Source organism: Arvicola amphibius, chromosome 8 (assembly GCF_903992535.2).
Source record: "Arvicola amphibius chromosome 8, mArvAmp1.2, whole genome shotgun sequence".
NCBI lineage: Eukaryota > Metazoa > Chordata > Mammalia > Rodentia > Cricetidae > Arvicola > Arvicola amphibius.
The window spans coordinates 7333250-7357710 of NC_052054.1; the positions used below are offsets into that span (position 1 = coordinate 7333250).

The 24461-nt window shown below is 43.8% G+C and overlaps 1 protein-coding gene across 4 annotated transcripts in view; it reads left to right on the forward strand.

The window, feature by feature from the left end:
* Prkn (parkin RBR E3 ubiquitin protein ligase) overlaps positions 1–24461 on the forward strand; it is a 1148335-nt gene that overhangs the window by 705873 nt on the left and 418001 nt on the right. The gene's annotated exons all lie outside the window — the stretch shown is intronic.

Sequence of the window (24461 nt, forward strand, 5' to 3'; positions counted from 1 at the left end):
CCAAATCGAATCCCCTTGATTCCCTTATGTTGTCTTATTGCTATTGCTAGAACTTCAAGCACTATATTGAAGAGATAAGGAGAGAGTGGACAGCCTTGTCGTGTTCCTGAATTTAGTGGGATTGCCTTGAGTTTCTCTCCGTTTAATTTGATGTTAGCTGTCGGCTTGCTGTAAATAGCTTTTATTATATTTAGGAATGACCCTTGTATCCCTAATCTCTCCAAGACCTTTATCAAAAAAGGGTGTTGAATTTTGTCAAATGCTTTCTCAGCATCTAATGAGATGACCATATGGTTTTTTTCCTTCAGTTTATTTATATGATGGATTACATTGATAGATTTTCATATGTTGAACCAGCCCTGAATCTCTGGGATGAAGCCTACTTGATCATAGTGGATAATTTTTCTAATGTGTTCTTGGATTCGGTTTGCCAGTATTTTATTGAGAATTTTTGCGTCAATGTTCATGAGTGAGATTGGCCTGTAATTCTCTTTCTTGGTTGAGTCTTTGTGTGGTTTAGGTATCAGGGTAACTGTAGCTTCATAGAAGGAATTTGGAAATGACTCTTGTGTTTCTATATTATGAAATACCTTAAGGAGTATAGGTATTAGGTCTTCTTGGAAGTTCTGGTAGAATTCCGCATTGAAACCATCTGGTCCTGGGCTCTTTTTGGTAGGGAGGTTTCTGATAACAGTTTCTAATTCTTCACGACTAACAGGACTGTTTAGAGCATTTACCTGGTCCTGGTTTAACTTTGGTATATGGTATTTATCTAAAAAACTGTCCATTTCTTTTACATTTTCCAATTTTGTGGCATACAGGCTTTTGTAGTAAGATCTAATGATTCTCTGAATTTCCTCTGTGTCTGTTCTGTAGCCTTCCCACTCCCTAGGCCAAGGACAGGATGCCCTGCTATGGAGCCCGTCCAGGGCCACAGGCTTAGTTTGTAGCTCAGCCCAGGGACATGGCAGGGCTGACCCTGTGGTCCTTCAGATGCAGAGGTAAAATGTCCTGGGAAGAAGATGGAGCATCTGACATTTCAGGTGGTTATGATAAAAATCATACGTTAAGCTCCTGGTTGATCTGTGCATTTTATTGTCCCCTTATCTCCCTGATGCTTCTGGGTGGAGCCCCACATGGTGGCAGTCACAAGATCAGGGCAGCACTGGACTGATCCAGGGCATCTTCAGTGCTCAGTGGTCTTCAGAACATTGTATGATAGAAATGTGTCTTTTGCTCTCTCCCAAGAAGTTTCCATATGACTAGCACGTCTGTCTTTCTCTCTCCCCCTGCTCTCCTGATATTGTCTTGTATTTCTGAGGAGATTCCTGCCTGAATTCTAAGTTCAAGAACACCAAACTCCCTTGGGTATTCTCCCCACAGCGTTCAGTTAGACAAAAGGAATATCCCATGATTCCCAACCCAACTCTCTGGAATTCCCCCATTAACTCTAAAAGCACCCTCTACAGAGCCACGGTGAAGCCATGGTGGGAACCGAGCAGAGAAGGCCCACTCACTGTTCCTGGCACATAGTCCATTATAAATAATTAATCATCATCGATTAATAATGAAGTATTCATTTCTTATCTTGTTTCCTTCACAGGTTGCCAGGGTGTTTTAAATGGTCCTACTGTTATCTTTTTTTCTATATTTAATGTAAAATATTGATAACTGTCTGATTGTGAAACATTTAAAAGATTCTTTTTCTAATTGAGAAGTTAATAAATCAGGTTAGATTTTTACTGATGACTCTGGCCCATGACAAAAAGGGTTGGGAGGTAATAGCACACACACACACACACACACAAAAAAAAAACCAACAAAAATTGTAAACAGCAGACCTGAGAGAGTGGTGTGACATGTATCTGGCTTGGGGATGTAAGACATGATATTAGGAATGATTCTTCAGGCTTCTCTGTGTGTGGCCTAATAGTGAATCAGTCACATCTCTAGTGACATGGAACCATGGAGAGCATTAGAAGGCAGAGTCCCGATGAGCTCCACATTATTATTTATAGACTATTTATTATGCCATTTACAGGGCTTGAGAATGCTGGATAGTAAGGTTTCCCCCCAAAAAGTGTTGCTGTAATTATATTATAGTACTTAAAATCCATGTTACTAACCTGGTAGTGGAGCATGTACTGAGCTAGGAGGGAGTCTCTCATGCTCGGTGTCCTTCTCTCCTTATCTTCCTGTCCAGGCATGGTCTTGCTGAGCACAAGCTAGCATCTAAACACTAGCTGCTTAGCATTTTCCTTAGTTTTGTTTGAACACAATAAAATTCTCATTATGTATTTATTGTCTGGTTGAATAAAAAAGAGGAAAGGAGATAATGAAATGGGCTGACATATCAGTTTGTAAGCTCAACTCACCTTCGCAATCTGTGTATAATCTTCTCTGGGAAACCGGTCATCCTGAACAAACCCCCTTAAAATCTTCCTTGAGCCTCCCCATTCTAAGAACCTTTGGGATCTCCCCTTCTGTGCCACACTGTAGTCCGCCCTGGGAAGGAGACGGGAACGTGATTGGCAGGGAGAAGAAATCCAGAGGAAAGCTGTGGAGCTTTGTCCAAAGAAGGACCCATAGGACATGGTGACCAGGAGACAGACAGGGGTTGGGGAGGGGACAGAGGTAACGTAGGTGGACTAAGAGTGGGGATATAGCAACACACTCCGGGTGACACATCAAGCCAGTGGCATGTTCACCTTGCAGTGGAACCAGGTAGCTTAGGGGAATCATGATGATGAAGCTGGGGTCATGTAAGGCTTCGTCTTCCTCCACGCGAACCAGGTAGCTTAGGGGAATCACGACGATGAAGCTGGTGCTGTGTAGGGCTTCGTCTTCCTCCGTGGGTAGCACAAGAGCTCCTCAGACATGTGCCTCCTCCCCTGATTTTCAGTGCTTTCCATTTTTCAGCATGTTCTGCCTTAGAAAAGTGTGGAAATGTGGTTCAGTCCCGATGAGCTCCACATTATTATTTATAGACTATTTAGTATGCATTTACAGGGCTTGAGAATGCTGGATAGTAAGGTTTCCCGCAAAAAAGTGTTGCTGTAATTATATTATACTCTAACATGCATCTCGTCCACCAGTAAAGTTTGAATCAGTAGACATCCAGGCCCTGCTGTGCAGACTCAGCCCGACAAGCACATTGCCAACAGCTCAGGGCAGGTTGTGTGCGGCCAAGTAGTTCTGCCCTCCTTGTAATTGGCCTCCTCTGCTGCATAATTTATATCTGACTTTGATTTTATATTTTTTCACTCTTCCAAACTGTACACTCAGTGAGGATAAGCTACAGCTCATCGATGGGCCTAAGGGTTGTTCTTCCCCACAAATACCAGCGCTTCACACACAGCCTCTGTCAGTGTAGCCATAGCATCTTGACTTACTGTCTGGCCTCTGGAGCTGTGGGCAGCATAAGATGAACACCAAACAACACTAAAAAGAGGGAAACGGAGCAGTTGCAAACAAAACGGGGGCAGTCTCCATCATTAAAATGATCTTAGAGGTTTTAAATTTTGTGTTCATTATTTTATATGTGAAAAACTGGGGTGAAAGAAGTTAGAGGGGGCTGGGATGATGGCTCAACCGATAAGGTGGCTGCCATGCAAGTATGAAGAACCCCAAGGTCCAGTGTCACACATACATAACCATAGTATCCGCGATGTGTAAACAGGAGAATTCCCAGAGCCAATCCCGCCCATCAGCGAACATCAGCTTTAGTGAGAGACCGATCTCAAAAATTAATATAGAACACTATAATTCAAGACACCCAACCTTTGGCCTCCACATGTATGCACTACACATGTATCTGCACACACACACACACACACACACACACACACACAAACACCGACATACACATATACACACACGCAGGTACACACTTAAGATGCCACACTCAACCTACCCCAGCAGGCCAGGATCCCTACTACCTTTCTGCTCTTGCTCCGGGATGTGCAGAATTACTCCTCTCCCAACCCTCATACTCTCTCTGAGCGTGGATGCAGGTGGCAGCTGCTATCTTGAAACCTTAACGTAGTACAGGATTGATTCTCACACAAGTTCCATCCCCATCTCCACTAGAAAATACCATGTTTGATTTTGGAAATCCATACAGGTAAACTATTTCCCCAAACTCATTTTGACTAAGGCATAGAACAGACATACCGCACAGGAGAAAGAAGATGCACTCCTTAAATATAAGTTATTTGTTTTAAGTCAATTCTTTTTATATCTGCCAGTCCTGAGCAGATTGCTCATTAAAAAGAAAGAAAGAAAAAACTCAAACACGACACTGCGGAACATTCTTCCTTTCTTAGGAAAGCTGACAAACAGCAATGATAAACAAGAGAGACATCTGTACTGAGCATGTGCAGCGTCTTGTGAACTATAGTCCTTCAGAGTGTTCTCCACCTTAAAAATCCCACGTTCTTCTGGGATACACTTGTTAGAAACACACACACACCTCCCCCTATAGCTTCAATAATTGTGAACAAAGCAAGTGTGGCCTGAGTGCTCAAGCTGCCTTGTTCCATGGATCTTTTGATTGTGAGCAGATGCTTGTGAACACTTTAAGGCTGGAGACACCCTGGTTGCCCCTGGCATCCATAGTTAGGTCAAAGTCATTTAGCCAGAATGATAGCATAGCAACATTAAATTATATCATGAATGTGCTATACCACGGCTGTTATTTCAGGGCCCTATGTGCTTTCATCCCCACCCATCTTCTTTTTCTAAACAAAGCAGACATGCTGAAGGGGCTCGGATTGTTGGGCTCCTCCGACAGATAGGGCTGGGTTACTCCTGTGTCACTTCAGCTGAGCCTTGGTCACTTCCTCTGTCTACTCCTGAGGGGCAGGTATCTCATGGAAGCCCGACCTCATGGTCTTGTCAGTACATGTGACTCTCCTCCCACCAACCCTGACCAGCAGGTATGGCACAGGCTCTGCCAGCCCAACAACCAACAGAAGCTTGACCTCTCTGTGACCCCAGGGTCAGGAACCAATGGAGGAGTTCATGGAGCCTGAGGTTCCCTTGTCAGCTCCACAGGCTACTGATTGGAGGTACAGTTATAATTAGCATCTTCCCACTTGAGCCCTGTGTTCATGAACCTGGGGTAGCTCTAAAGCTAGGATGCTTCTGTGTTCACTTCCAGGAAAAGAAGGCACCAGTTTGCCACAGGGGGTTGAACGGTGAACTGAGACATCACACCGTAACCTCTGGAATATGGCTTATTTGCAGAAGAATATTTACAGATCACTGTAACTGAAGGGTCATAGGCTCAAAGATAACATGTCGTCCTCAATTAGATGAGTGGGTGCTTCTAAGAGAAACAGGGAGAAGCTCAGAGCACAGAGGCAGAGGCAAGGAACCCTGTAGCCACAGATGCAGGCAACCAAGGTGGCCACCAGACACTGAAAAGAGAACAAAGAAAATGCTCATGACAAAGCATTGTCCTTCCAAACTATCTCTTGTTTTATTTACCTTTCATGTATTAGTTTGTATTTATTTTCTCTGTAGGTATGTGAATGCATGTTCTTCTCTCCTTCTCTCTCTCTCTCTCTCTCTCTCTCTCTCTCTCTCTCTCTCTCTCTCTCTGTGTGTGTGTGTGTGTGTGTGTGTATATATGTATGTAAAGGTACATGTATGACTATGTAGACTGGAAGACAAACTTGGCTGTGTTCCATGTTCTTTGTTCCTTAGGAGTGTGCCACCTTTTGTTTGTTGGTTTGTGTTGTTTTTCAGAGTCTTTTACTGACCTGAAACATGCCAACAAGCTAGGCCAGCTGGCCAGCAGTCCCAGAAAATGAAAACGGACCCCTGTTCTAAGCTAATGCATATTAGCATTGACAGTGACCCTGAGAACAGTATGCACTTTAGCAAGAAATGTGTCAGAATTTATATAGCCTCGAGTAATTTTGTGATTGAGAGCTTTCATTTTTCTTTTCTTGAGAAGGGAAAGTAAAAAGGAAACAGGAGGTTTCAACACATCTTTAAACAGAAGAGTTTTACAACAGGAATAATTGTGAATCTGAATCCGAAAAAACAAAACAACTAGGAAGCCCCACATAGCCTGGAAGGACTAGAAGGGACGCACTTTAGTGAGAACCTGTGAGATGGCATGTGGTCGACTGTGATGTCATTTACAGCAAGAAAGATGTGTCAGTCCTAGTGAATTAAATATAGTATTATAAATATGGAAGGAATGGTCAAAATTCATTGTATCAAGCTGCAGAAAGCTTATGTGGAAGTGGCATTTTGATTCTGTGGGACATTCTTTATATACTCCATTCAAATCTGAGAATTATTGACCCAGAAGGCTAAGACAGAAAGCTGACACTGGTTAGTTTTGTCAGTGGGACACAAAGTGGTCACACAGGGGACCCTTAACTGGGAAATCACCTCTATCACACTGGCTTGTAGATTTATCTGCTGAGCGTTTTCTCGATTGATGGTTGGTATGTGAATTCCCAGCCCTGGGCAGGTGGTCCTGAGGTGTGTAAAAAAGCTGGCTGAGCAAGCCATGAAGGGCAAGCCAGTGGGCAGCATCCTCTGCTTCAGTTTTGTCTCTGGATTTCCATGTGGAGTTCCTTCCCTGGCTTTCCCTAGTGGTGTGGACCGGTAGGCAGATAAACCCTTTCCTCGCCAACGTGCTTTGGTCATGGCTTATCAGAGCAGCAGGGAACTAACTAGGCCAGCTGCTCTGTGGGTGGTGGGCATGGGGGCAGCCGTGGTTTCAGTATGGTGGGTGTTAGTAGACTCACGTCCCCTTTAAACTTAAGCTTTTAAGAATGCCTGCTGTTGTCTACGTGAGGAAAGGCAGGCTGGCCAAGGGATAGAACCCACAGACTCAGGAGTTGGTAGGGAGCCTGGAACACTCAGACTGCTCATCGTCAAATCCATTCCGTTTGTCTGCTGTCTTATACAGTTCGCAGAAACAGGGAAGTATGGCTAGATGCCCTGCGATGTGGTTTCAATGCATGAGAAGCAAACAGAAGCTAACTAGACAATAATCCCGTTTGTTCCCTTTCCGATTACATTACACCATAGTGGTCATGAGGGGATGTTGGTATCTATCCCACACTGTGTGTTTCCATTATTGAACACAGGCTTTGCCTTCATCTAATAAAATCCACCCTGAGATTTTCTGATGGAATTTTATGGCCTCTGATAGGTTCTCTGTGTATTTTCCTGGAGTGTGGGAGAATAGCTTGTCATTTCCAGTGAGGGTTTCTCACTTCTACTCCACAGCATTCCTTATGTCTTTTTTGTCCCGATTCACAGGACATTTTGTTGATATATATCAGGGTGATTTAAAATATTCTAGATATTAAGTAAGTATTAAGTAATATATAAAAAGAAATTGAGACTATTTAATATTAAGAGAAGTAGGTTTGAATTTCTTCACAAAGTCTAAGAAACCCCAGGGAAGAGGGCTCTGTAACTAAGGAGGTTTCCTTCCTCCTGCATTGATATCACTGAGTACCTCTGTGTGTGGCATGTATGTATGTGTGTTTATGTTGTATTATGGATTTGTATGGGGTATGTATGTTTATGTGTGTGTTTATGTTATATGTATCTGTGTGTAGTGTGTGTGTCTATTTGTATGGTGTATATATATGTGTTTATGTCTCTCTGTATGTATATTTATGTGTGTGTAGTATATATGCATGTGGTTATGTGTTTGTATGTCTGTTTATGTGTGTGGAAAGATTGAAGGAAACAGAGACATATTAGACTCATGTTGATACTTTCTCTCTATAGTCTATTTACTCGACATCTCTAGCTATAAGTTGATATTTAGTGTGTTCCCTAAGGTTAAAGTGCCATATTTAATCCTTGCAAGGAGGTATCAAATGGCGGGATTAAACCTGACTGTAGTATTGAGAGATAACATCTGTGGGAGGTAATTGAAATAAGGTAATTAACATTAGGTGAAGAGTGAACCCCATGTGTTCTGGTGGCTTTGTATAAAGTAGAACGGTCTGGGGTACAGCTCAGTGGAAGAGCAGTTGCCAAGCATGTGCAAGGCTCTGGGTTTAGTTCATGATACCATAAAAAAATAAAAAGCAAACCAGAAGAGTGGGAAGAAACGGAGATGAAATGTCTGTCTCTTGCCATACGGCACCAGCACCAACCCAGGACTCTGCCAGAGGCCCATCACGGGACACAAGTTGTTAATCTTGGATCAGAACTGTGTTCCAGAACAAACCTCCACTCTTTACAAGTAACTAGTTTCAGGCATTTTGTTACAGCAACAAAAACCAGACAAGGAAAACTCCATAAATTTCCTTGGGCTAACCCTGCTAAATTCTGTGCCTTTTAGTGTGCACTTTATTCAATTAGATCGTATTTATTAAGATTTAACATCTATATTTTTGTGAAATTGCCCTGTGACTTCATTTCTGGCATTGTTATTATCCCCTTGAGTATCAAGGTTATAATAGCCTCATTAGATAATTAGGCTGTTTTCATTATTTGATTCAATTTATGTAAAATAAAGGTTATCTGCTAAATCTTATTATACCAAGGGAAAACACAACATAAAAACAGTGTAAGAAGCAGGGAATTATACTTCACTGTTGCATGAGCTTGAAGTCAGTGGAAAAGTGAGCACTTTTAATAACAATAATAAGAGATCAGGTCAGAGGTCAGATGGGGGCTGAGGACACATGCCACATGCATACGGAGACATGGCAAGCCCTTCGTGTGCTTTAGGAAAATTAATTAATGGCCGTATACAGGCTAGGCTGACTTTAATAGGTAGTATCCCTCTCTAAATTCCAAAGGAGGAAGAAAGTGTTGGGTAGAGGCCTGGGAGTAAGAGGCTCCGGGCTCCTCTGTCACCCTGGCAGATATCAGTCACAAGGAGAGACCCTGAAATGTCTCCATCAGGACGCTGCCAAAGGAAGATCTGGTGGTGGATGGAGGTCTCTGTCTTTACAGAGTTTCTTGGCTTCTGGGGTGGGAGGTGGCTGGGAACCAGCTTTTCAGATGCAGAGATGAAACATTAGGTTTTGTTTTGAAGTGTGTGTGATACATGTTTCCATGTGTGTGTGCACATTTGTGGGGAGAGACACACTTGCACACATGTGTATAGGCCAGGGGTTGGTACTAGGTGTCTTCTTAATACCCCATTTTATTTATCATCAATGTCTCTTACTGAAACCAAAGTCCTGCTTCCCATAGCCTAGCTAGCCAGCTTGTTTCATGGTCCCATGTCTTTCCTCCCAAATGTTGCAATAACAGGCAGCCTCATACCCAGTAGACATTCATGTGGGTGCTGCGCATCTCAACTGCGATCCTCAAGCTTATGCAGCGGGTCCCCAGGCCCAGAACTGTCTCATTGATCTTGGTCCTGATGCTGTGAGGACATTTCACAAGATTGTCAAATGGGGACATCTTTCACTGTACTCTGTGCTATTCTCAAAAACCTAAGTTTATCGGTAGACCAAAAGGATGTCTAAATCTCCAGTCTAACCATTTCAGTTCTTAGAGCTCAGTGGGAAAAGCTGCCTCCACGGCTGTAGTCGGGACGTCTGTGCTTTCAGCCAGTGGTCCTGCCCAGCAGCCCATCGGGGTGCTGCAGTGATTTCCAATTAGACCATTGATCATGTTTCAAGCTGTTGGGGTCTTTGTATTCATTGTCAGAATGCTATGTGACAATGGCGTCTTGTCACTGCTGTGTCAAATGGCATGCTAGGACTGGGACTGTCGGTGTAGGAATTTCAGAAGTAAACAGGACAGCCTGTGAATTTGTGGACTAACCAACCCAATGCCTTCTTTCTTTGTCTTATGACACTCTGGAACTGTGCGTGAAAGAATATCCTTCAATCCTAAAATAGTCATTGGAAGACTCCTAGGACCTTGGAGAAACAAAATCACTTTAGTTTTCTAGAAAATGTCTAAGTAGTTTGGCCTATGCAAATTGATACTATCCCTTGCTCTATGGAATATACCATGTTACATCCTGAAACTTTAATACAGGACATGATCAAAGTCTGACATGTTCTTGAGATAAAAGTGAATATATATCTGTATATTATATATATTTAAAAATTAATATTAACTGTGAAAACATTTATATCTAAACATGTCACTGCCCCAATTTGTTGCCAGCTAAACTCCCTGGCATTTTATACTCTCTCTAAAGATATTTGATAACATTACCGCTCTGTTGCGATTGTAGAGCCAACATTCCTTGACTGTCCATCTCTCCAAGCGATCAGTTGTATAAAATAAATAAGATTTTAAAAGATATATTCCATTTAAAAAAAAAACTAATATAAAGTCAGGATCCACTCACTGAGCGGGATGTAAGAAAGTAAATTGTTTTCGCTAAAAGATTGTGTTACATCATAACTCATAAATCTCAGTCCATGTTGTCATATTAATACAAAATTTATAGCCCCCAACTGCTGTCTTCCAACTTTCAATTCTTGAGCTTTCCTGGCAATGTAATAAAGTCATTCTGCTACCGAAATGGACAGCACTTCTCCATCAAATGCATATTTTTGTAGGAAAATATCTGTTTCACTAACAATTTGCAGGAAACATAAAAAATGGGCTATGGTGAATGTCTTTCTAACCATCCTGTGAAAACCACCTCAGTTCATCTTTCTGCTCCCGCTACACACACACACACACACACACACACACACACACACACACATTCACTGCAGACTTCTGCTGAAATCTCCACCCCACCCCACTGCAATCTCCACCCCACCCAGTGCAATCTTCACCCCACTGACCCCTACCGCAGTCTCAACCCCACTGACCCCTGCTACACTCTCCACCCTCAACCCCTCCTCTACTACGATCTCCACAGCCTTCACACCGAGCGCCATTGACCCCACTCAACCAGTAGCCTTTTCTCAAGTTGACATCTCTGGTTTCATATCTATCCATGTTTAGTTGTTTTCCCTTTTACATCCCACAGCACTCCAGAAACAGTCTGTCCTGGACTGAAAGTCAGTGGTTAATGTAGATGGGGAATATTTCTCCACAAAAGTCTAAGTTTCTCTAAGGCCAGTAGCCCATGGCGCTTCTGCAGAGCCTGCCAGATTGCCAGTCGGCTGCAGGTTCTCATCAAAGATACCTGAAGTCAGCACTGCGCTTCTGCCTCGAAATACCAAAGCCCTGCTTCCCACTCTCACTGCTCTTTTCCTTCCTTAACATTTAAAGAATTAGCATATATTCATTGTACAGGATAATGGGCTTCGTTATGACATTTCCATACCGGTATATAATACATTTCGATGGTATTCACACACACAACCCTTCCCGCACACTCGCTGCCCTTCTTAACTGATTTACAATGGTGCCCTTCACATGCTGTCTGTCCTCCTTAAATGCTCATCCTATGCTGTCATCTCTCACAGAGACCATCAAAAGGGTATGGAGTCTCTTCCATAGCAGAGCTTGTGGGGATGCTTCTGAAGCAAGCAAAGTACAGTAGCTGTCCTGTTCCCGTTGGCATTGCTGTGACAGAGAACCGAGACTGGGCAAGGCAGGATGAGCACAGTCACTCGGCTAATGGTCCTGCAGGGTAAGGAGTCCAAGACTGAGTGCCTACGGCCGCTGAAGGCTATTTTACTGCAGCCTGGCACCTGACACAAGGGGTGCCGTGAGGGGCGGAGCCACCCTGTCACACACTAATTCAGAACTCTACATTCTTAGAAAAACCCCTCACAGCTTTTACCACTTCTCATTGTCCAGGGCCTGAAATACCCTACCTGAGCAGTAGGTTCAGGGACCTGTAGGTGCTACCAGGTGAGCACAGGTGACTGTCAGCATCCTTTTGTTGCTAATACATGAGTATGTGTGTTGACTGCTTGCTTTAGTTTTTTGACTGTGCTTGGGTGTGAGGTTCGTAGCTGTATCAGCAGCTGATGTAATTCTGCATCTAGCCTAGGATCCTCGGGGTGCCATCCCTAGTGTCGTCAAGATTAGTTCTAGGTCTCCAGTGGATACTCAGGCCTACGGGTACTCGAGCCCCCATACAAATGTCAGAGCATTTACATAGAAGCAGTGCACATCTTCCCTAATCATGAAGTGTCTCTGGATGACGATCATAACACCCAATACAGTGCTAATGCACTTCCTTGCTTGGGGATGGAAGCAAGAAGACCTGAATACAATCGGCACAGGCTGGATCTGCACAGACAGAGCCTGCGTCTGAGTGCCAACTATAATTACTCAGCAATAATTGATACAAATCTGGACTGTTCCAAGAATGTCTCACCCACCTCAGACTTGTCTTTTTCAAACTAAATTGCTCTCTATTTCTTCCCCATCCTTCTTAAATTATAAAACTAAATGTGAACACAAAACCCTAATTGAAGTCTGGTCAATGTCAAAGACAAAATGCACCCGACACCGGAGGAGATGATTTTATTCTGGTTGTTAAGATGAAGAGACAGGGAATAATAAAAAGTGTCTGTGATAGAAGTAAGGAGCCTGGGGTTAATGGAGAAGGTTAGCAAGGGGGCCTTCCAGAGCCCTGCAGCCAGGAGAGAGGCAGGGAATTTTCAGCAAGCACAAAAGACTTCAATTGAGGGCCACAGTTTATTTATTTTCTATTAACTGATTATAAAAATAAGAAAATATAATAACAGAATAAATGTAGTTAATTCAAATTATAGAGTTTAGATAATTGCCAGTAGCAATAAGCAAGAAACATTTGTTTCCAAGCCTAGCAGTGCCCATCAATCACATCAACAAATGACTTGAGCGCTGGTGTGCACAGCAAAGTGCACATGTTATGCAACGTGGCAGCTGCAGCATGCACGGCTCAAGGGGACAACCACCAGCTGCAGCATGCACGGCTCAAGGGGACAACCACTCCTACGCTTTAGGGTATGAACAACATGAGGACCCAGAGGAGCAAATGAAAAAGTCAAACAACAAAAAGGAAGAAAAACAGAAGCAAGAGGAGGGAAAGCCGATGTAAATGCACCATCTTCAAGTCTAACAGAGTCTGTCCCCTCACCTATTACAGACTCTAGACCCCAGAGGCAGAGGGTGTCGTGTCCCTTGGGAACTGACCCTTGGTTCCATACTTGCTAAAAGGTTCAACAACCAGGGAAGTCAGTCAGGTAATAGGCTCCTTGTTCTTGCCCCTGCCCAACCAGCAGACACGAGTATTCCAGATACAAACGCTGGATGCCTCCAGATTCCACTTAGTTCTCAAATCCCATTTCCCTCTGTAACATCTTAAGTTTAGTGTACACATATCGTATCATGTATACTCCTTCGTCTGGAAAATGTAGAAACCCCAAAACCATCAAAAGACAGAGACCTGTTGATGAATAATTTACAGTGAGTCTTTTGCTTAGAAAACCCGTTGGCGTCCGTTAACATGATCAGGAGCTGCTTCAGCTTCCCTGGGGAGGTGCTACTGGAAGTTTCTCTCATGCATCAGATGTAAGACATATCCATTTGTGGAAAACTGAGATATATTTCTAAAAGACACACATATGGATGGAATTGATTTCATCAAACTAAATCAAATGGGGTAAGAAGAAAATACCCGACTGATTTATGGATCACCCAAGCAGAACTCATAAAGGTAGAAAGACAGAAATGATTTCCAAAGATGTATTTTGATTTCTCTGTGATAGGAGCATGCATTATATGGCGATATATAAAGGTAGAGAAGGAGAATTTTTGATGCTTTTCCAATTTATCCAGATATCTATGACATTGAACCACATAAATTATTAAAAATCTAGAATTAATTTTTCAGTAGGAACAAATCCTGCACAGAGAATAAAAGAATCATCTAAGAATATGAGATTTATACAAAACAGTGAGAGAAAAGACACGTATGGCTGGCAAAGATAAAGAGAAGAAATGAGACCAGGTGCATTCTTGAATCTTGGCTTTCACCAGCACAAGCTCCCAATCCTAAAACTGTACTCCAGACCCCCTGGGACAAAGACACCCTTAGTCTGGATGCTCAGTCCCTTTGGGTAATGATTGCTCCTGTTGGCCAACAAGCAAAGGGCCAGATTTTCCAGAAGCTCTAAGGTAAGGCAGCCAGAGACTGGCCACCTCACGCAAGCTCTGGAATGGATAACCAGGTGCCTGTGGTCAAATCAGATCTCCCGCCTGGGTCAATTTCCATCTTAAATTCTCCTGTCTCCCTGCTTTGTGGAACAGGATGGGAAACTCTGGGATTTGTCTCCAGTTACATTCACTGGTTTTACTAGATGACCTGCCTGTCACATGACAGGTCTCTTAGTCAGGGTTTCTATGGCTGTGATGAAACACCGTGACCAAAAGTAGCTTGGGTAAGAAAGGGTTTATTTGGTTCACACTTCCAAATCACTGTTCATCATCAAAGGAAGTCGGTACAGGAACTCAAACAGGGCAGGAACCTGGAGGCAGGAGCTGATGCAGAGGCCATGGAAGGGTGTTGCTTACTGGCTTGCTCAACCCAGGACCACCTGCCAGGGGTGGCCCCTAACCACACAGGGTTGGGCCCTCCCGAATCAATCACTAATTAAGAAAATGCTCTCGGGCTTGCCCACAGCCTGATCTTGTGGAGGCATCTTCCTAATTGAGGCTGTCTCATCTCCAGTGACTTTAGCTGTGTCAAGTCGACATAAAACAGGCCTGCGCAACCAGTATGTAGCAAAGACCTAATGAGCCAGGCAGCAGGCAGTTTAAAGACTTTTGTTTTTCTAAATGTTCTGTATCAGGCTTCACTTCCAGGATTCTAATTTTGGATAAAAGAGCTAATTTCTAAGGCTGTAAGTCAGTGGTTCTCAACCTTCCCAATGTTGCAATCCTTTAATACAGTTCCTCATGTTGTGGTGACCCCAACCATAAAATGATTTTGGTGCTATTTTATAATTGTAATTATGCTACTATTATGAATCATAATGTAACTGTCTGTTTTCTTAATGGGTCTTAGGCGACCCCTGTGAAGGTCACCTCAAGGGGTTGAGACCCACAGGTTGAGAATCACTGCCCCAAGTGGACCACAAGGAGGAAAGACAAAAACCTAAAAGGAACCCATGGGCTTCTCAGAAGTCAAGTGATATGATGTGACACTTGCTCAGTCAAACTGCAATGCCTCTCAAGAGCTGAAGTCTTCCTGATCAGGCAGCAAAATATCCGCCCTTTGCTGCGTGGATGGGCGACTGAGGCAGGATACTTTTCTTCACTCTTTCCTAAATCACTTTGGAAAACACAGTATAATGTGAGCCAGTTAACAAAATAATTTTGCGCTAAGGGCTGTGATATATATTCCTTTGGAATACGTTGTTCATAAGAGTGAATTTTATTTGAGGCCAGGGCTCCCCAAACTCAATATTAAATAAGCTATATGTAAGGGCTCAATAAATATTTTATGAAGGAATTAATCGTGTGATAAAGAGAATGACAGTTTTCTTTGAAGGTTCTGGAAAGATTGTATGGCAACCTATAACATACACTGTGTCAATTACTTCTCCTTGCTTGAAAAAAATCCTGACAAAAGCAGCTTAAGGAAGGAGGATTTTGTTTCAACCCACAGTTTAGAGCAGGAACTGCTACAGTTGGGAGGGGGCTTAGCAGCAGGGGTGTGAGGGAGCAGCTCACACTGTGTGTGGTCAGGAAGCAGGGAGAGAGAGTTGCTGATGTTTGGCTCCCTTCCTCTCTGTTCCTTGTTATTCAGCCCACAACCTCAGCCCCCAATGTGGGGTTGGTGACATCAGGGCAGACCACTGCCGTGCCCAAATGTGTGTGTCCTGGGGGATTCCCAGTCAAATCAAGTTGACAATGAAGATCACCCACCACACACATGCGTGAACACACAAGCACACATTTGTGCACACACACACTCACACATGCACATGCATATACACATACTCACATGCATGCACACACACACACACATACTCACACAAATGCACACACATACATACCTACACACATGCACACACGCATACACACCTACGCACATGCATGCATACATACACACATGCACATGCACGCACACACAGACTGTCTTATATAACAGATACATTGCAATTGTTTAGTCATTATTCCTACTATTTATCATAACCCATGAGGAAGTTCTCCGAGACATATACTTAAATGGGACTTAGTAACTCTATAAACAGGAAGGAAGAAAAAGGAAGGGGAAAATCTGTACCTATTTGAGCCTTGTCTTTTGTATCATACCATAATTAAATATATCACATATCATATTACGCAGAGCTCTCATTCACATAGAATAGATACTAAAGATCCAGTGATAGCTTACTTAATGCTTAGTTAGGACACCAGTCTTAGAACCTATGTTTACTCCTTGTTGGGTAGAGAAATTTGGATCCAAGAGTGGCAAGGCGCCATAGCCCAGGAGGGACCGGTTGTTCCCTGGTTCTCATGTCTATTCATTGATGCTGATCATCAGCTAAAGTCTGACCACTGTCGCCAAATTCACAGGGCATCTCTGAGTGTCAGCTTGGCATGAGCCCAAGACCTTTGGCAGGTATTAGGGCCGCTGACTCAGTGACACTTGGGTTCCTCTGTCATGTGCTAGAGCTGGGTTCTGTTTCCAGTGTCCCGTTGTCCTGAAATGGCAGTGTGTCTGAGGACGCCTTGTTCTTGGTCTTGTGTTTCTTTACTCTATGGCAGTTACTCTCTTGACTCCTTGGGACTTGCTCTTCCCTCCAGCACTCAGAATTTAGCTGTCCTTAGCTATGGAGAAGTTGACATTGCTTCAGACTCTGCTCAGTCTTCTTTCCAGTGCAGACTCGATTCCACACTCTCCAAGCCCAGGAGACCATTTCCCTCCCTCCAGCATTACCCACAGCCACATGGCTCTGCCTGCGCGTTTCCCTGACTCCCTCATCAGCACTGCTTCAGAGATGGTCCCTGCGGTTCTTCTCACAATGCTGTTTGGCACTTCTCAAACATTTTTACCTTATGTCACACAGAGAAAGTGATTTTGTAGGGAATGCTCAGGGAAAATAGTTTTGCTTTTCAACAAAGGCCACCGGCCTGGAGGCAACTTGCTGGGGAACCCTGGCTGCCCTGGTCGTACTATGCATTTCCTAGGTGCCAGGAAGTAGCCTACTTGCCCCCTCTTGTTGAGGAACTAAGCCAAAATCCCATTTTAAATGTTTACTGCTTAGGCGAGTATTGGTTGTTTTCATCAGAGAAACAGTTTCAAGCTTTGACTGTACTTGTTTGGTTAGAAGTCTCACCCCAGCCTCTGGCATCCATGTACCCAAAGAGTCTGGAATGTTTGGGTGAAAAGTTCCATCCCAAGCCCCGTCCCCTGGGAGTTGCCTCAGTCCAGCCTATACCTCTGAGAAAGCCCGCCAAATGGTTAATCCTCTTAAGAGATGTTCAAGACCACTCCCACAGGGTATTTAAACAGCAACCCAGAGAACAAACATGGTTTCCCGGTCTTCCTTCCCCATCTCCTCTATGAGGTCCTGGAAAGGCCACCCAGGAGTACTAGTATCCATTAAACCTGTGTAGTGATGAGGCGAGCTGCATTCCTGCCGCCGGGCTCCTGGCTGCCTGGCTAGCTTATGCCCTGAAATAACAACATGCAAATTGTATTCATTTAAACACTGCCTGGCCCATTAGCTCTAGCCTCTTACTGGCTAACTCTCACATCTTGATTGACCCATTTCTATTAATCTGTGTAGCACCACGAAGTGGTGGCTTACTGGGAAGGTTCTAACCTGCATCTATCTCGGAGAGGAGAGCTATGGCGTCTGCCTCACTGCCTTCTTCTTCACAGCATTCTGTTCTGTCTTCCCCACCTACCTATATTCTGACCTATCAGGCCAAGGCAGTTTCTTTATTAACCAATGAAAGTAACACATAGACAGATTACCCACCTACATCATTTCCCCTTTTTCTGTTTAAACAAAAAAGAAAGGCTTTCACTTTAACATAGTAAAATAACATATAACAAAACAGTTATCAAGCAAGAATTACAGTTATAATATTTATATCTACTTTATCTTTTATCATAACTAAGGAAAACTATAACTGTCTATTCTTCAACTCCATCAAAGACTCCAGAAGGATATAATATTACCTAAGCAAACAAGAAATAAGCAACTTCCAAAACTCTAGAAATGACAGAGACAACTCGCTGCCTGGACAGTCACCCAAAGTTCCTCTGTACCGTTGGGGCATCCATCTTTGGCCTACAGGCCCATAGTATCCAACAGACATTTCCATGAAGCAGGAAATTTCAAAGACAGTTCAGTCAGTATCTGCTGTGTCCTGCACAATGTCTTGCAGACTCTTTCATAAGTCAGGAACCCCAAAGGACCATCTCACCTTTAGGCAAGTTCAGCAGTCCTCTCTCTGTGGGTTCTTTGTGTCCAGTTTATGCAACAGTCCAGGCAAGAGCAGTTTCTTGCCCAAATGGCTAACCAACTCCATAAGGAGCCTCTTCAATGCCCATCTTCCTCTTGAAGTAGATTGGTGCTGCTAGGTGCAGACGTGTCTCATTGTCATGAAAAGCCCTAAGTTATTAAAACATTGAATGCCATATTCTGTAGTCTTTGAAAGATATGAACAATGCCTATCTAACTGAAATATATCTCTATATATCTAGAAAATCTAAGTAACATGACTACAAGCTTGACTGTCATTGATGATTATCCATTAACAACCTTACATTATATTTTTAAATGAACTACACAATCAGAATACCTTAATCAATATCAGAAATGCATATACATATAACAAAATTGACCTTAAATTTATATCAATAGAGTAAAATTTATACCAATGTAAATTATTCATATCTATATCATTTCCCCCTTTAAATGTAAAAGAACATTTATAAACAATATTTGGGAATATGGACGTAGTTATTTCTTTCCAAACTGCTTCATGCTGAATGTGGGCACTGTTAGTTAGGTCTTTTATGGTATAACTTGTGTGCTAGATTCATCTCAGTTAGCAGTTGAGTGAAGTAATTTTTTGATGGTGTTCACAGCAACCTTTCAGGAGGGCGTGGTCTATCATACCATATTGGGATAGAAGAAATCCACAGAGTCTCATCCTCTGTGAAAACAAAAGAAGAAACTCTTTTCCAAAGCATGATATCCTTAGATCCAAATTCTGAAGTCAAGATACCTTTAGAACATATATGCAGGTTCAGCTTAGCAGCCCATTCAATAAAATTTTTTTTGTACTTAGTTCCTTCACAGTCAAAAGTTTTAAAGAAAATACAATAAAATACATAATCCAGACCCTCTGTGAATTTTCCATTTTTACGTGGCTTATTTTTACTCTATCACTTTACTTCATATTGTCTCTTTAAAGACAATATTGTCTCTTTATCCTTTTTTAAGGCATTAACTTTGTTCTCTATATTCTTTTTTCTTCTCTCTCCCAAGCCTACGCATGTCTATCTAACACTAGGACCCACTTAGAGGTCTTTTATGTCTGAATCTGTCCTATTGTGAATCTGTAATTTTTTACTATCCAGGAACATTTATTAAAATGTTAACCACTTCTTAAAAACTTAAGTTGTGCCATGTAGAGGTAATATGGTACCACCTGTTTCCTGCCCAGTCTAAACCTTAACTGCGCTGTTATTATGATAATTACGATAGTTCCTGCCTGAGACCAGCACAGTTCAGCCTGGTGGAGCCTCTCCACTTGTGCCTCTGAGCTATGCCCACAGCACAGCTAACATGGAGTTTTTCTAATTCGGTTTGATTTGGTCTGATTTATATTATTGTGTCCGTGGACAGGTTTATTGGGGCGCAAAAACTTTTCAATGCCGTCTACTACTGTGTTCTTAAACCTCAATTTCTCCATTTACATGAGAGCCATCCTGTAAGCTTTACACAGGAAGCACTCTGCGAAGTTAGTTATTTCTTTAAAGATGTATATTTATGCCAGACGGTGCTGGGGCATGCCCTTAATCCCAGCACTGTGGAGGCAGAGGCAGCATGGTCTATAGAGCAAGTTCCATGACAGGCTCCAAAGTGACAGAGAAACCCTATCTTCAAAAAACCATTAAAAATGTGTTATTTTTATTATTTTTATATACATATATGGGAGTATCTGTTTGCACAAATATCACATGTGTAGGTACACATAAGCGGCCAGAATAGGGTGTCTAATCCTGTGGGGCTGTAGTTACTGGCAGTTATGAGCTGCTCTCTACAAATTCTGGGGACCAGACTTGGGTATTCTTAATGACTGAGCCACCTCCCCAGCCCCTAAAAGTTAACTCTTGCTGGCAATTTTTTGCTCACTTATTCATGACACCATTTTTAATAATAGTAGATTTGTATTTATAGACACTCCTGAGACTATGGGTGCTCATTTTGTGCCACATATTCTGCCTTGGGAAGCTGGCATGTACTAGGATTGCTGATGCTGCTTCCTTCCAGTGTGTGTGTGTGTGGGGGGGGGGGGGGATCCAGCTCAGCTCGCTTGCTGTGCTCTGGCTATCTTTCTCTCAGTTCTGTAACTTTTTGACTTCAGACTTTGAAGTAATCATCCATGCAGGGTTGTTGGATGTGGCAATTCATGTCTGCAGTTCTGGCCTCTAACAAGGTAGAGGCAGAAGGATAAAGTCTTTAAATCCATCCTTGGCTACCTACTGAGCTCAAGGTCAGCTGGGCTACTTTCTCATAAAGTAAAAAAAAAACATGTAAGTTTAAACAGTGTAAATGCTTTATCTTACTCTGCCCATGCCACAACTTATAGCCATATAAATTTGTATTAAAAACCCATTAATGATTGATCAAATAACTCTATTATTCAACTATGATTTGGTAGTCACATGGAGCTAGTAGCTACAGTAGTCACAGGTAGCGTAGCGTGGCAGATAGAGACGTTTTCTGTGAAAGCCTGGAGTTCTGTAGCCTACTCTGCAACACCTTCATGTGGCAGTTCAGCCCTCCACCCTTAGGAAGGCAATGTTAACTTTTTAACAGACCAGATTGCTGTTTTCCCTAAGGGCATGATACTCTCTGGGAGCCAACCCTTTGCTATCTCAGATATTATCTTTAACAAGGTAGCTGCCTCTCTAAGCAAAGAAAGCAGTTTTGGAAAGCTCTTTTTTTTCTTTGAAACTTCAGTATTTTTTTGTTCAACTTGTTCCATGCTTATTAAAGGTGATGAAGTAAAAGCTGCAGGTGGGGTGTTCCACTTCCTATTGCCTGGAAGCTTCCCTGGAGGTGCAGCATTCCACTTCCTATTTCCTGGAAGCTTCCCTGCAGGTGCGGCATTCCACTTCCTTTTGCCTGGAAGCTTCCCTGCAGGTGCGGCATTCCACTTCCTATTGCCTGGAAGCTTCTGAAACTCTTTCTCAATAGCTCGGCTACTAACTGCTCTAAATGTCTCATCTCCTATGCCCTGGCTTCCTTGCTCTCCTGAACAGGAAGTACTAGAGCCAACTCCAGGAGGCAGGTAGGGAACACACAGGACCAGAACTGTATGCCTCCCAGGCTGGGCACCAATCCTATCTCTCCAATTTCTCAGCAGGTTCCTGGGAGAGTAGAAAGGAGTTGCCTTGGATCTGAGCTGAGTTGGAAGGAGGCAGGTGCATATTCACATAGCCTCGTTAAGATGTCCCAGATAAAAGACAGATTTAGACAAACTAAGATTACAGGGAGAATTTTATTTTTATCATACAAATGAGAGTAATAAAAGTTGATGTGAGAAGAGCTAGTATTTATTATAAACACATCATAGATTTATTACTGGGTTATTTTAATACCACCGTATGTGTGTTGTGTGTGCATGCATATGCGTGTGTTCACGTGTAAGTGAGAGGACAACTTATGAGAGTCAGTGCTTTCGTCTGTCATTCACGTCTTGGGGAACAAAGTCCAGTTGTGAAGCACAGGGCGAGCTCCTTTGCCAGCTGAGCCATCTCACTGGTACCAGAGGCAATTTTTAATGGCCCCATGATTTTGAAACTGAGTAGCTAGGAAAATAACAGGTCATTAAGTTGAAGGAAAGGTACAGTCAAGCTGGCTTCAGGGATGTAATGGAGTTTAGTTTGGCACCTCTGTGGGAGGCTTAAATTATGCAATCCCCTTAAACTTCTCTGAGTATAAATTATTAACCCTCATTAACCTTCTCTTTGTATGCCCTTATCTGGGCAAAAGCAATTTAAGCACACTAGCACCCTGCCCTCCGCCTCCTCTGGCTGCGGTGCTCTCCTCGTAGGCAGGTGCTCTTGAGCCGACCAAAGATGAAAGGGCTTCTCACGGAGGACCTGCTGACGAGACAGCAAGCTGACTCAGGCAGGAGCATGAGCGTTCAGTCTCTATCTGCCTCTCTGCCTCGCGTGTCAAACACGATGGTGCATCCTCAAGAGGAAAAAAGTCGCTGCGGCCAGAGTAGGCCGCAAGGCTGCCGCTTTCTTGGTCATGACTCTTAGTTTTAAATCAGCCAGTCCACACATTTGTAAATTCATGTGACTTATTCTCTCCTGTCTGAATGAGCCATTGAGTTGCATTTGTTCGCAGAGACACTTAATAATATAAACACCGTAAGCAATACCATGGGGCTCCACCATGTCCACCTTACAGCCAAGAAAAAGGGAAAGAAGCCAGTAAGTTCTTCACAGCCTTGTTAAAGAAAGACGAGGCCAACTCCGTGAGGTTCTGGGAGGAGAAGAAATTGAGGTTGATCAATTTGGTCCCAAACACAGCAGGGGAGAGCGACAGTGGGAGAGCGGAGTGGGAGGGGTCGCAGGTGGGAAATGACTGAGACATTAGGATTTGTGCTGTTCGGAGCGGGGGGGGGGGGTGCAGACTTGGAGGAGGACAAGAAGCCCCATCAGAGCCCTAGAGAGGTAAGCTATAGGGAGTGATTCTCAACCTGTGGGTCACGACCCTTTGGGGTTATATATCAGATATCTACATTCATAATAGTAGCAAAATTGCAGTTCTGAAGTAGCAACACAATAATCTTATGGTTAAGGGCCACCACAACATGAGGAACTGTATCAAAGGGCCGCAGCCTTAGGAAGGTCACAGAGTTAGCAAGGCTGAGAACCCCTGCCCTCGAGAGTGGTGGGAACCCACTAAGGCAGCCCAGCAGGGTTCCTACTGAAGTTGAGTCAGGTCAGGGAACAAGAGGAAGTCACAAACAAGCAAAGGCTGGACAGGGAAGAGATTCGGATCCTGAGGAACACTGGTCAGAGAGACCTTCCCCAGAAGTTATACAGGTCCGCTGGCCTCCTTCATCTCCTAGCCCCAAGGGGGGCTCCAGGAGCCTTGTGTTTTGTTCCTGAGTTTTACTATGAAATCCACACCTCTGCTGCTAGTGGCCTTCCTGATAGGCTCACCAGTTCTTGGCAGGCTAATGCAGGCTGCTCCCTGGGAATACAGTAGCAGCACTTTAGCTGCTGGCTCCCGTGGTTGTGATAACATACTAACAGGCAGGTCCCCTAGAACAGCAGCTAATCATCCGGGATGTCCCAAATGCTGTGTGCAGAGCCAGCCTCTCTGCAATCACACCCTCTGTACCTTCCATCAGGTGGCCCGGCTGAGGGGTGGGGTTTGAAGAAGCCACCTGCAGTGATGATGATGTCTGAGCAGCCTTTGCAGAGGCGAGGCGCGGCAGAGCTCTGTCCTAGGCAGAATGGAGGCTCAGCTCACAGTGGCCTCTGTCCACTGACTATGAGCTAGCAGCGCCTGGAAGGCTGAGCCTGCAGATGATCGAACACTTCTTTTGTAGAAATGTCATCAGATAACCTGATAAAAACAAAATTGAATCTGTCAGATTTCGACGCCAGAATTTGAAGTATTGCTAAAGCTCCCTTAAAACTGTCCCCGCTAATAAGATTTTAAACCAGGCTACATGGCATGTGTGTGCGCACCCGTCTGAGCCTTCTGACTCTCTTTTCTGTGTCCTGTGGAGAAGAGACCCGCAGCTGGTGTCTAGACGCAGGCTCTATTGCCACTTGATACCCAGGCTTCTGCTTCCAAGTAGATCAAGGGTTTGAGTGAGACCAGAAGGGTTTCCAATTCAGCACGGAGGAGGAGAGGCATCTGAGACAGATGTCATGGCCTCTCCTGCAGGTCTGAGAAAGTCCCCTGGGAATTTCATAGCAGGTGTGTCCTCTGCTGCCTCCTTGAATGACCAGAGATTTCCTGGACTTAGTACCATAGTCCCCAGCAACCTTTGGAAAAGGAGCCCTAAAGGTCACACCCCTCCAGGCCTCACTTGCAGAGGTCTCATTTGTCACCATGGAAGTGTGATTTCCTATGAAGAGCTTATTGACCCCTGGGCTGCAGTGGGCCCAGAGCCCCTCCCCCACTCATCCCAGCCTCCGCCTCAGGCTGGTTGTACACTGCCCATGCGCCCCACCCCTACTCTTCCTTGGAGTCTTCCTTGGAGTCCCTTGCTCTGGATTGTATGCTGCGCACCAGACAAATGTGCCCCCCCCTTCCTTGGAGTCCCTTGCTCTGGATTGTATGCTGCGCACCAGACAAATGTGCCCC